The sequence below is a fragment of the Aquarana catesbeiana genome, linkage group LG01 (genome assembly GCF_042186555.1).
Source record: "Aquarana catesbeiana isolate 2022-GZ linkage group LG01, ASM4218655v1, whole genome shotgun sequence".
NCBI lineage: Eukaryota > Metazoa > Chordata > Amphibia > Anura > Ranidae > Aquarana > Aquarana catesbeiana.
The window spans coordinates 870,480,600-870,493,450 of NC_133324.1; positions in this window are offsets into that span (position 1 = coordinate 870,480,600).

Below are 12,851 nucleotides of genomic sequence, written 5' to 3' on the forward strand. Positions count from 1 at the left end.
GTGCGAGTTGTTGAATAACCTTCCCCACAACACATGGCCGATCTACACTGAGTGTGTGTTTGCTGCTGTAATGGCAGCCATCTTTTCTGGTGAGTGCATAGTTGCCAACAGTCCCGATTTTACCGGGACAATCCCAATTTTGGGACCCTCGTCCCGATCGGAGGCTGTCCCGAATCGGGATTTGCCCAGGGAAATCGGGAATGTTTGCATTTCACATTTTTTGGCAAGCAGGCTTCAGCAAAATGGCGGCCGGTGCCGCCGCCACCGTTAGATTGCTCCCCCTTGTGTTCAGTAGAGAGAGGAAGGGGGCTCGAACCGTGCAGCCAATGAATCGGCTTCTCCTCTTGCATGGATCGACCCCTCCCCTCTCCACTGAACACACGGCGCCGGCGGCCACTGTAATGGACATGTGCTGGGGCCTGGGGGGCGTTATGGGAGGGGAGGGTCTGCACTGATTGAGGGGGTCTGCACTGAGGGGGTCTGCACTGATGGAGGGGGGTCTGCACTGAGGGGGTCTGCACTGATGGAGGGGGGTCTGCACTGAGGGGGTCTGCATTGATGGAGGGGGTCTGCACTGAGGGGGTCTGCATTGATGGAGGCGGGTCTGCACTGAGGGGGTCTGCACTGATGGAGGGGGATCTGCACTGAGGGGGTCTGCATTGATGGAGGGGGTCTGCACTGAGGGGGTCTGCACTGAGGGGGTCTGCATTAATGGAGGGGGGTCTGCACTGAGGGGGTCTGCATTGATGGAGGGGGTCTGCACTAGGGGGGTCTGCATTGATGGAGGGGGGTCTGCACTGATGGAGGGGGGTCTGCACTGAGGGGGTCTGCACTGATGGAGGGGGGTCCGCACTGATGGAGGGGGGTCTGCACTGAGGGGGTCTGCACTGAAGGAGGGGGGTCTGCACTGAGGGGGTCTGCACTGAGGGGGTCTGCACTGATGGAGGGGGGTCTGCACTGAGGGGGTCTGCAATGAGGGGGTCTGCACTGATGGAGGACTCTGCTCTGCTGGGGACACCTGATACGAGGACAGACTCTGCTGGGGACACCTGATGCAAGGACAGACTCTGCTGGGGGCACCTGATGCAAGGATGGACTCTGCTGGGGGCACCTGATGCAAGGACGGACTCTGCCGGGGGCACCTGATGCAAGGATGGACTTTGCTGGGGGCACCTGATGCAAGGAAGGACTCTGCTGGTGGCACCTGATGCAAGGATGGACTCTGCTGGTGGCAGGTGACGTGGCTAGTGACACGCTCAGGGATCCCACTGATTCGGCATTATGGTGAGTTGAATGATTTAATTTTATATTACAATGTAATAATAGAAATAATGCACTTTAATCATCCTGACACCATAACAATCATGGTGCCGGGATGATTGAAGCGCTAACACCAGGTGTTTGGAGTATCTTTATCTGCTGATTGTTAAATTTTCTAGAATACACATATTTCTATTGTTGTGTGGGATCTGGGGCTGCTGTCCCTTCATTCCTCTCTCCTGCTTTCCCTCTCCATCCCTCATTCATCTCAGACTCTAACCACACCCCCTTTGAGCCACGCCCACTATTCTACGTAAACCACGCGCATTTTTCGCAGTGGCGCACTTAGCGCGCCACAGTTTTATTTTTTATTGCTAAGTCACGCCTACAAACGCATGCCCTGCCCCCTAATTATTATACAGCTCCGCCTACAGCCAAAAAAGTGTTTGTTTGTTTTTTTGCAATGTTGGCAACTATGTGAGTGTCCATTTCACAGGGGTGGATGATTCTGGAGCACTGTACTGGATCACCTCTTCACTTTTCAAGTTACCACCAAATTTTTGTGCACATCTTTGCACTGAACTATTGTGTTTTCACCATTAAGTTTATATTGCTGATCCTATCATGGGACTGTGCATTTAAATCTATATTTTTTTTTACTACATTGGTTTTCTATGGTTGATTTCCATCCACAAGATTGGACTTATATATATTTTTTCTTTCACTTTAGCATTTTTTCACTTTAACACTTTTTTGGACTTTATTTCAATGTGCTGTCCATTTATAACACAGTATTGTCATCTCATCGCTGTTCATTTACTTTTGGCGCTAAACACTTTTTCTTAAAATTGCACTATGCTGATTATTCATTTTTTGTTTAAAAATGTATTGTTTAAAAAATTGCACGTATGCATTTTTAATGCACAGGTTTTAATATGTGTTAGCACATGTGCAGGGGTTGCCAGCATTTGTAATGGTGCTAGTTCATATATATATGCAGTGCATCGGCCAAAAAAAGTCATGTTTATAGACTGTGCACTTTGCAAAGTGCAGTTGCACTCTGTAAGAGCAGTTGCTCCAGAGCTTAGTAAATGAGCAGAAGCTCTGCTGACTTCCATCATCCAATCATGTGCAAGCAAAAATGCTGTTTTTTTTTTTTTATTTTCCTTGCATGTGATTGGATATTATTTGCAAAGTGAACCTTTACCTCATTTACTAAGCAACTTCTCTTGCAGAGTGCATCTGCTCTTTGCAAAGTGCACAGTCTATTTGCCTTTAGAAATCGACCCCACTGTTTGTCTGTGGATGCACACAGCCCAGCACAGGAGTTCACCTGCCTGGGCTTCCCCTTAGCACACGGCTTGCTGAGGGGGCACCTGGAGGAAGGAGGTGTGGACAGCACCAGCAGGGGACTCCAGAAGAGGCGGCAGGGGACTGCTTTGTGCAATATCATTGCACAAAGCAGGTAAGAATAATATATTTTTTAAGCAAAAAAAAAAATTCTTTAGTATCACTTTATTCACTTCAGCCCCAGAAGGATTTGCCCCCTTCCTGACCAGACCATTTTTTGCGATATGGCACTGCTTTAACTGACAATTACGCGGTCATGCAACATTGTACCCAAACAAAATGTATGTCCTTTTTTCCCCACAAATAGAGCTTTCTTTTGGTGGTATTTGATCACCTCTGCAGTTTTTATTTTTTGCACTATAAACAAAAAAAGAGCAACAATTTTGCAAAAAACACAATATTTTGTAGTTTTTGCTATAATAAATATCCTCAAGTTTTTTTTTTAAAAAACACAGTTTTTCCTCAGTTTAGGCTGATGTGTACTCTTCTACATATTTTTGGTAAAAAAAAATATCAGTAAGCATATATTGATTGGTTTGTGCAAAAGTTATAGCATCTACAAAATAGGGGATAGATGTATGCAATTTTTTTTTCTTTTACTAGTAATGGCGGTGATCTGCAATTTTTATCAGGACTGCGACATTGCGGCGGACAGATCGGACACTTTTGACTATTTTGGGACCATTGACATTTATACAGCAATCAGAGCTAAAAATAGCCATTGATTACTGTATAAATGGCACTAGCAGGGAAGGGGTTAACACTAGGGGGCAATCAAGGGGTTAACTGTGTTTTAACTGTAGGGGGGATGGGACTGACTAGGGGAGGAGAGATCGGTGTTCATACTTAGTATGAACACACAATCTCTCTCCTCTCCCCTGAGAGAACACACACACAGATTCCGGTTCTCGCTCTGTCATAAGCGATCGCGGGTGCCCAGCGGTCATCACATCCCGTCGGGCATGGGCATTGGCTTCGGGGACACGCGGCAGGCGCGTGGGAGCCCCTGCTGTGACGTCTGAAAGGAACGATGTACAGTTACGGTGATTTACCCTGCCGAGCCAACCGGCCGGATTATAACTGTGGCGGCTGGTTGGCTAGTGGTTAAAGGGTAACTCCACTTTAATTGAAGAAAAAAAAAAATAAAGAAAAACTAGTATAGCATATACAATTGCGACACAAGCCTGTCAGAAACCATGAATCAGACTGAGACAGAAGTACAGTTAAATCACACTTGTTTAATAATAATAATAAAAAGGTAAACAGAGTAAACATAGTCAAAACAGATCTGAAAGAACCGAAACAGATAGTCAGACAAGGCAAAACGTCAGGGAGCCAGAAATGAGCGTAGTAGAACAGCAAGCAAGATCTGGAGCCAGAAGGAATGTCAGCCAAGCAAGTCTTTAACAGGAACACAGGAGAGCATCTCTAGAGATGTGACCAAGGCGAGCGAAGTGACAGAAGTACAGTTAAATCACACTTGTTTAATAATAAAAGTAAAAAGAACAAACGTAGTCAAAACATAGCCAAAGTTCAGTAACCGGAACAGATAGTCAGCCAAGCTAGAAGTCAGAGATCAAAGTAGTGGAACAGCAAGCAGGATCCGGAGCCAGAAGGGATGTCAGCAAAGCCAGTATTTAAACAGGAACACAGGAGATGTTTCTTGTGATGTTGACCAAGGCAAAGGCAGAGCTCATCTGAGCTGGTTGGCTTAAGTAGGCAGGACTGACGAGCAGGATATCATCAACAGGTGAGTCACTGTGGAGACAAAGGAGCTGGCAATTAGCCGACATCTGAGCAGCCAGATTTGAAAAGGAAGGGCTGAGCCCAGCCCTGACAGTACCCCCTCTGCAATGACCCCTCCCCCTCGGAGGACCACCAGGCTTGAGGAGAAAATGTCTATGAAAATCACGGAGGAGGACAGGGGCATGTACGTTTGAGGATGAGACCCAAGAGTGTTCCTCCGGACCGTACCCTTTCCAATGCACCAGGTACTGTATGTGCCCACGGAACCTACGGGAGTCAACAATGAACAGTGCTTCTTACTCCTCATGGTTCTCAACCTGTACTTCTCAACCTGTACAGGGTGAGGGTGAGGCACCGAGGTGGTAAAGCAGTTGCAGACCAAAGGTTTTAATAAGGAGACATGAAATACATTCAAGATACGCATATTAGAAGGAAGGTCTAATGCGTAAGCCACTGGGTTAATCCTGCGAAGAATACAGAAAGGCCCAATAAACCGAGGTGCGAACTTCAGAGAGGGAACACGAAGTCCGAGGTTGCGAGATGACAGCCAGACCCTGTCCCCAACCTGGTAGAAGGGCGCAGGCAGGCGTCTGCGGTCAGCATGGAGTCTGTACCTATCATTAGCATGTCGCAAAGCCTCCTGGACTTGTGCCCAAGTGAAACAAAAACCACAGAGATGCTCCTCTAACGCAGGAATACTCTGTGGAACAAAACGAGTTAGGCAACATGGAAGGTTGAAAACCATAATTCGCCATAAACGGAGACAATCGGGAAGCAGAATTCAAGGCACTATTGTGAGCAAGCTCCGCCCAAGGTAAGAGGTCTGACCAGTTGTTATGATGGTCAGAAATATAGCAACGTAGGAACTGCTCCAAGGACTGGTTGGCTCGTTCTGTTGCCCCATTAGACTGTGGGTGATACGCAGAGGAGAAAGCAAGCTGAATTCCCAACTGTGCACAAAAGGCTCGCCAGAACCGGGACACAAACTGACTACCCCTGTCCGAGAAGATCATTTTGGGTAGCCCATGTAAGCGAAAGATCTCCCAAGCAAAAATGGAATCCAGTTCCTTAGAAGTGGGCAACTTCTTAAGTGGAATACAATGGGACATTTTCGAGAACCGGTCAACCACGATAATTATAACTGTGTTGCCCTGGGAGTTGGGTAACTCCACAATGAAATCCATAGACAGGTGGGTCCAGGGCCTCTCTCCATTGGGCATGGGTTGTAGGAGGCCCACTGGAAGGTGTCGTGGAGTCTTACTCTGAGCACACATGGAACAGGCAGCTACGAAGGCAGTTACATTAGCACGTAGACTAGGCCATCAGAATTGTTGGGAAATGGCCCAAAAGAGTTGATTCTTCCCAGGATGGCCACCAGCCTTGGGAGAATGGTAAGTTTGGAGCACGGCAGTACGGAGACTCTCTGGGACAAAGCAACAGCCACAAGGTTTCTCAGGAGGAGCATGGAACTGAGCAGCAAGAATTTTGTAACCCAAAGGAGAAGTGAGACTGGTTCAAACCGTAGCCAGAATACGATCAGGAGGAATCACAGGAACCGGAACCGACTCCATCTTGGAAGTGTAGGAAAATTGTCATAACAAAGCGTCAGCCCTTACATTCTTAGTAAGAATGTAAGGGCTGAGAATGAGACAATGTAGTTGAAACTAGACAAGAAAAGAGCCCATCACGCCCTTCTGGGAGAGAGGAATTTAGCCTCAGACAAGAATGTGAGGTTCTTATGGTCAGTAAGATTGAGAACCGGCACAGTGGTACCTTCAAGGAGATGTCTCCATTCTTTCAGGGCTAAAATTATTGCTAACAGCTCTCTGTCACCAATCTCGTAATTGCACTCTGACAATTTCTTGGAAAAGTAGCCACAAGGATGCATAGCGCTCTCAGAGGCAGGACGTTGAGACAGAAGGGTGCCAACTCCAGTCTCAGAAGCATGAACCTCAAGGATAAAAGGTAACATAGGATCAGGATGTGCCAACACAGGAGCAGAAACAAAGGCAGCCTTGAGACCCTCAAAGGCCTTAATGAACTCTGGAGACCAACTCTGTGGGTTACCGTCCTTTCTGGTCATATCAGTCAGGGGCTTGACCAGAGACGAGAAGTTACAAATAAACTTCCTATAATAGTTGGCAAGGTCAAGAAAACGCTGCAGAGGACGTAAACCCACGGGTCAGGGCCACTGTAGGACTGCCGAAAGTTTCTCTCTGTCCATCGAAAAACCAGCAGTGGAAATTACAGGAATTTAACCTGTTCACGATGGAACTCGCACTTCTCCAGTTTACAATAGAGATTGTTCTCTCATAGTTTCTGAAGCACACGACAGACATCTGTGTGGTGGCTCTCCAGGGACTTGGAAAATATGTGGATATCATAGAGGTAAATCACCATAACTGCAACAAATCTCGGAGGTCATCGTTAATAAATTCCTGGAAAACTGCCGAAGTGTTACAAAGGCCAAAAGGCCAAAAGGCATTACGAGGTACTCATAATGGCCTGTTCTGGTATTAAACGCAGTTTTCCACTCGTCGCCCTCCCTAAGCCTCACGAGATTGTATGCCCCTCTCAAATTAAGCTTCGTGAAAATCGTTGCTCCCTTGAGGCAGTCAAATAACTTCGTAATCAACGGAAACAGGCATTGTTAATCGTGAAATAATTGAGACCCCTATAATCAATACAAGGTCTCAGTTCACCACTCTTCTTCTTCAAAAAGAAGAAAACAGCACCAGCAGGAGACGAGGATTTGCGGATGAAACCTTGAGAAAGTGCACCTGCAACATACTCCTCCATGGCCCTATCCTCTAAGACCGACAAAGGGTACCAGGCCATGAGGGGGTATGGCACCAGGTTGAAGGTCAATTGCGCAATCATACAACCGATGTGGAGGCAAACTACCAGCTTGACCTTTGTCAAATACATCCCTAAAATCGCGGTACTCCTCCAGCAGGGAGGAGAGTGAAAGGGTGCACAGGACCTTGGCTACCTTCTGGAAGCATGACTTACTGCATTGTGGCGACCAGGAGAGAACCTCAGCACGGAGCCAATTAAACAAGGGGTTGTGCCTCTGTAACCAAGGATAACCAATAACCAGCAGAAACTTAGGTGAGGAAATAACTTGGAATTGGATTATCTCATGGTGAAGAGCCCCTATGGCCATGGACAACGGAACAGTTTCATGAGTCACATGAGCAGGCTGTAGAGGTCTCCCGTCAAAAGCCTCAATGGCAAGTGGAGTGTCACACAGCTGCAGCAGAATCGAGTGCTTCGATACAAAGGCAGAATAAATGAACAGGCCTGCAGCCCCAGAGTCGATTACAGCCTGTATCTCGACGGACGACTCAGCTCAAGAAAGGGCAACCGAAACCAGGGGCTTATCTTTCTGGATAACTGGGGATGAAACAACGCCACCTAAGGTCTGTCCGTGACAGGACCTCAAGGTTCAGGCGTTCCCTGGACGGGTAGGACAAGACTTCAAAAAATGACCTGCCTGGCCACAATAAAGGCACAATCTCTCCCTCCTCCTAAGGGTTCTCTCATCCGCAGAGAGATGCATGAAGCCCGAGTGCATGGGCTCATCTTCACAGACCGACTCGGTACCAGGAGGCATGGGAGGTGAGGGAGGCAAGGGTGGGTCTGCAAAGTTCGTAGACAAATGTACAGGTGGCTTCCGCAAGCGCACCTTAAAAGGAAGTCTTTCTCTGAGTGTGGAGTCAATGAGGATGGCAAACGTGATGGTATCCGAGAGACCATGAGAAAAAGCAGCCACGAGGGCCTCATTGTTCCAAGCAACCTCTGCTGCCAGGGTACGTAATTCAATGGCGTAATCGGCAACAGTTCTCGTACTCTGTTTGATGGACATAAGGCACTTGGCAGCAGAAGCGGAGCATGGAGGAACGTCAAATACCCTTTTAAAAGAAGCCACAAACTCTGGGTAACTCAAGACAACAGGTTTTTGCGTCTCCCATAGAGGGTTTGCCCAGGCCAATGCTCTCTCAGAAAGCTAAGATATCACAAAACCTACTTTGCTTCTGTCCGTGGGAAACGCCTGGGGCAGCATCTCAAAGTATATTTCAACCTGGTTGAGAAACCCTCTGCATTGGACTGGATCGCCCCCAAATCACTGGGAAGTGGAGTGGAACCAGACATACCTCTTATAGAGGTAATACTCGAGGCAGGTGCCTGCACAGAGACTGGAGCAGCATCAGGGAAGGCCTGCAACACAGGTTGTACAGGAGCAGCCACAGTGGGAGATTCCAGATGAGCCGTGCATCTCAGGAGCATTTGTAATGCCATGGCAAACTGATCCATGCGGTGATCTTGCTCAGCCAATCTGGAAAAAATATTACCAACAAGTGGATTGACTGCATCTTCTGAATTCATGGCCTTTGCCTACTATCAGAATCCATGAATAAGACTGAGACAGAAGTACAGTTAAATCGCACTTGTTTAATAATAATAATAAAAAGGTAAACAGAGTAAACGTAGTCGAAACATAGCCAGAGTTCAGGAACCCGAATGGATAGTCAGACAAGCCAAAATGTCAGGGAGCCAGAGATGAGCGTGTTAGAACAACAAGCAGGATCTGGAGCCAGAAGGAATGTCAGCCAAGCAAGTCTTTAACAGGAACACAGGAGAGCATCTCTAGAGATGTGACCAAGGCAAAGGCAGAGATCATCTGGGCTGGACGGCTTAAGTAGGCAGGACTGATGAGCAGGATATCATCAACAGGTGAGTCACTGTGAAGAGAAAGGAGCTGGCAATTAGCCGACATCTGAGCAGCCAGCTTTGAAAAGGAAGGGCTGAGCCTAACCTGACAAAGCCATTTTGTAATTGAATGTTATTAAAAATTACCTTTCTTTTTCAATCTGCAGCCGCTGTAATTTTCTGTAAAATTCAATGTGATATGGGAACCTGCAGGCCTTCTGTACACAGTTAGTATACAAAACTTCCCCAGAAATATCATTTCCTGCTTGTGTGATTGGCTCACCAGTTTCCCCAAAGGCTTGCACTAAGATACAAGTCAGATTTTAGGCATTCTCTGCAACAAAAAAATGCATTTTCTTTGAGATACTCCCGGAGAGTTAATCACTTCTAAAGGGATGCTGACCCTGCAACTTTCCTCATTATATTATAACACTGCAAGCGTATCAGCAGATTAATAATGAAAAAGTCACTCCCAGTCAGATTCACTTTGCACATTGACATAATCAAAAAGACAGCTTTTTCTTTAGAGCAGAAACAGGTAGGAATCTGCAAGTTTGTTAAAATCCCTGCAATGTACATTGATCACCCAAAAGGTTTTTGTTTTTTTTCACAACAAAAGTGGAGTTACTCTTTAAAGCTAAATATTACTAAGAAAAAAAGAAATACATTCTTTTCCTTGCTCTTGTAATATGTAATGGAATAAAATAAGATTAAATTAAAAAAGATACTAATTTAATGAATTATTCCCTTACTGCTATTGGTGTCTTAATGCCTCTAACAACAGACACGTGTGTAAAAAAATGGGAAAAACTAAGACCTGTCAGTACCCAATCCTCTCCTCTAGCATGTCATAACCAAGGAGTTTTGAGTCAGGAAATAAATACTGTGTTGCCATTATGCACCTGGAGATTCTTGTGTGTAAGATGTGCTGTCAGTCATCATGATGTAGTGAAGAGCGTGGGTACAGACACAAAATTAGAAATGTACCCAATACAGGGTACAGAGGGACAGTGTTAGCTGTGTGTATTGAGTTTATTATTTCCAGTAGATTGTTCGTAAAGCTAGGTGATCACGGAAAATAAATCAAGGAACAGTCTCCAAAATACTGAACTGTCCTTTAGATAAACGGAGATGGCAACTGTATTATAGAAAATAGAACAATAAAGTGCTACTAAACCCAGGACCCTGCATTCACTATATCTGGTCTCCCACAGTACACAGAACATGGAAATGCAATTATTTTAGTAAATATAAACTGCTAAATACCTTTTCTCATCAGCAGTATATAGCAGTCTTGTGACTTTTATCAGTGTCTGGTAAAAGCTTATAGGAGAAGTTTTCATTCCACTATGACTGTCCTAGGAGAGGCTTCAGGACCCTTGACCCTCTGTCTGGACAGTGCTGATTAGCCCTGTGCTGATCACATGCACCCTCCCAAGGATAAAAAAAAATCTCTAGCAATAAACATCAAACTGAGCATGTGCAGAGTGCCCCCAAGGCTCTGTTCTATCAGGAGATGGATTTGGGACAGTGGAAGAAGGGGAGGATCAGAGAAGACAAGATCAAACAACCTTTTTACACAATGCAGAGTATTAACCCCTTAGGTTCCACAGTGAGTATAACAAGCATGCTTTACTGCATATACAGACTGATTTTACCGTTGTGAGTTTAGTAACACTTTAATTATAAAATAAAAATATTAATGAAGAAATAATCTTATCTAGCAATATATAGTGTAATCAGCTTGGTGCTTTGCAAAGCTTGGATCTTAAATTAAAATGGAAGTAAACTCCCATCTCTGACTTGTACCTATAGGTAAGCCTATAATAAGCCTATAATTGTCAACACAGGGCTCTGGGCTGTGCATGTACATCAGCAGGTCTCGGCCATGACACATTGGTTGTGAACTGCTGACAAACTCCCGTCGTGTACATTCACATCGGGTGTCAACGGGGTGCCACGCATTTGCGTGCCTTAAACCAGAAAACAGGCAGTGACGTACCAATACATTGCTTTCCCATATGGTCTGTAAGTGGTTAAAAACATGTGTACATACATTTTTGGCAGGGTTTTGTATTTAACAACCCCCCCCCCCCCCTACATGAAAACACACCAAGGATGCACGGAAAACGCACTACTTAAATGCACTGGGAAATTCCATAATTGTGCAGCAGCACTAGTGTGAACCTAGGCTAGGCTAATGATGAACAAAGGTTTATGGGCAGCTGTTGACAGCTTTCACAGATTCTGATGCCCCTTAAAGGGCAAGCTTGACTCCTTTCAGGCAGGAACTGATGGAAATAACTCTGAGTTGTCTGCAAACCGACAACCCTATATAAATTAATAAAATAATATACAAAATAAATATAATAGGTAATATGCAAAACAATAAAGCCTAAAAATGCTAAAAGCCTATGGAGAGCCTGCAGTGCCAAGGAGGAATCAGGCTACTGTTTTCTACAGGAGTGAGTATAGAGAAAGGAGCCTGAAAAACACAAGATGGGGATTCTCTGGAAGTTCTTCCCTGGCAGGGAGGCTGGAAAACTACCTGGCGGTTCCTTGTTCACAAATCCAGCACCATATTGATCTTGGCCTATACATTAACTTCTTGGTGGGGTGAAAAATAAACACGCGGCCCTGCAAAATGTGGAGATTTCTTTCTCCTGGGGGATGACAGGGAACTGTGTGAAGAGGATCTCAGCAGGACAAGCTGCTGAAGGCTCTTGCACAGGGAGGTGAGGAAGGGGTCTAGTTAACACTGTTGAAATAAACACAGACCACCCAACTTGCCTGCAGATCTCAGGAAGCCTCATCACCAGCCCTGTCTCAGACCCCCCTCCCCTGTGTCATTCTTTATTTTATTAATGGGCAACTCACTTTTAGTGGTTATAACACAATGGCACTTGGTTGTACAGTGCCCCTCATTATGGTAAAGTTTATCTTATTGTCAGACTGTATTTTTACAAGATGATTATGGATGGGGCTGTTGAAGCCTGCATCTCATAAGCCTTGTCTGAGCCATGTCTCTGCTGGAGCTGCCATTGTCCCTGCCAAGCACCTGGTAGCATGCTTCTAGGGTTTAATAGCTCAGTCTGCGCTACTGTTTAGAGAGGACCTGTCTAGCCTTCACAATGCTGGCCTTTGGAGGGATACAGCAATGCTATAGAAACGTATGCTGTCAAATCACAAGAGCCATTTAGGGCACAGTGCCTCAAGCTATAGCTCAAGGCTTAGTTTCCATTGAACTGGTGAATATTAGCAGGAGTAAAGGCTGCAACAGTGCTAAGGCATGTGCATGTAATTTCACATACACTGACACTCTGCAAAGGCACACACACTGGCACAATGTACATGTACAGTACATGCACTGGAACTATGTAAGGGCACTGGCACTATATAAGGATACATGCACTGGCACTTTGCAAGGGTACATTCACTGGCACTTTGTAATTGTACATACACAGGCACTCTGTAAAGGCACATGCACTGGCACTATGTAAAAGTACTTGCATTGGCACTTTAAGGATACATGCACTGGCACTTTGCATGGGTACATGCACTGGCACTTTGTAATTGTACATACACAGGCACTCTGTAGAGACACATGCACTGGCACTATGTAAGAGTACTTGCATTGGCACTATAAGGATACATGCACTGGTACTTTGCATGGGTACATGCACTGGCACTTTGTAATTGTACATACACAGGCACTCTGTAAAGGCACATGCACTGGTACTATGTAAGAGTAATTGCATTGGCACTATAAGGATACATGCATT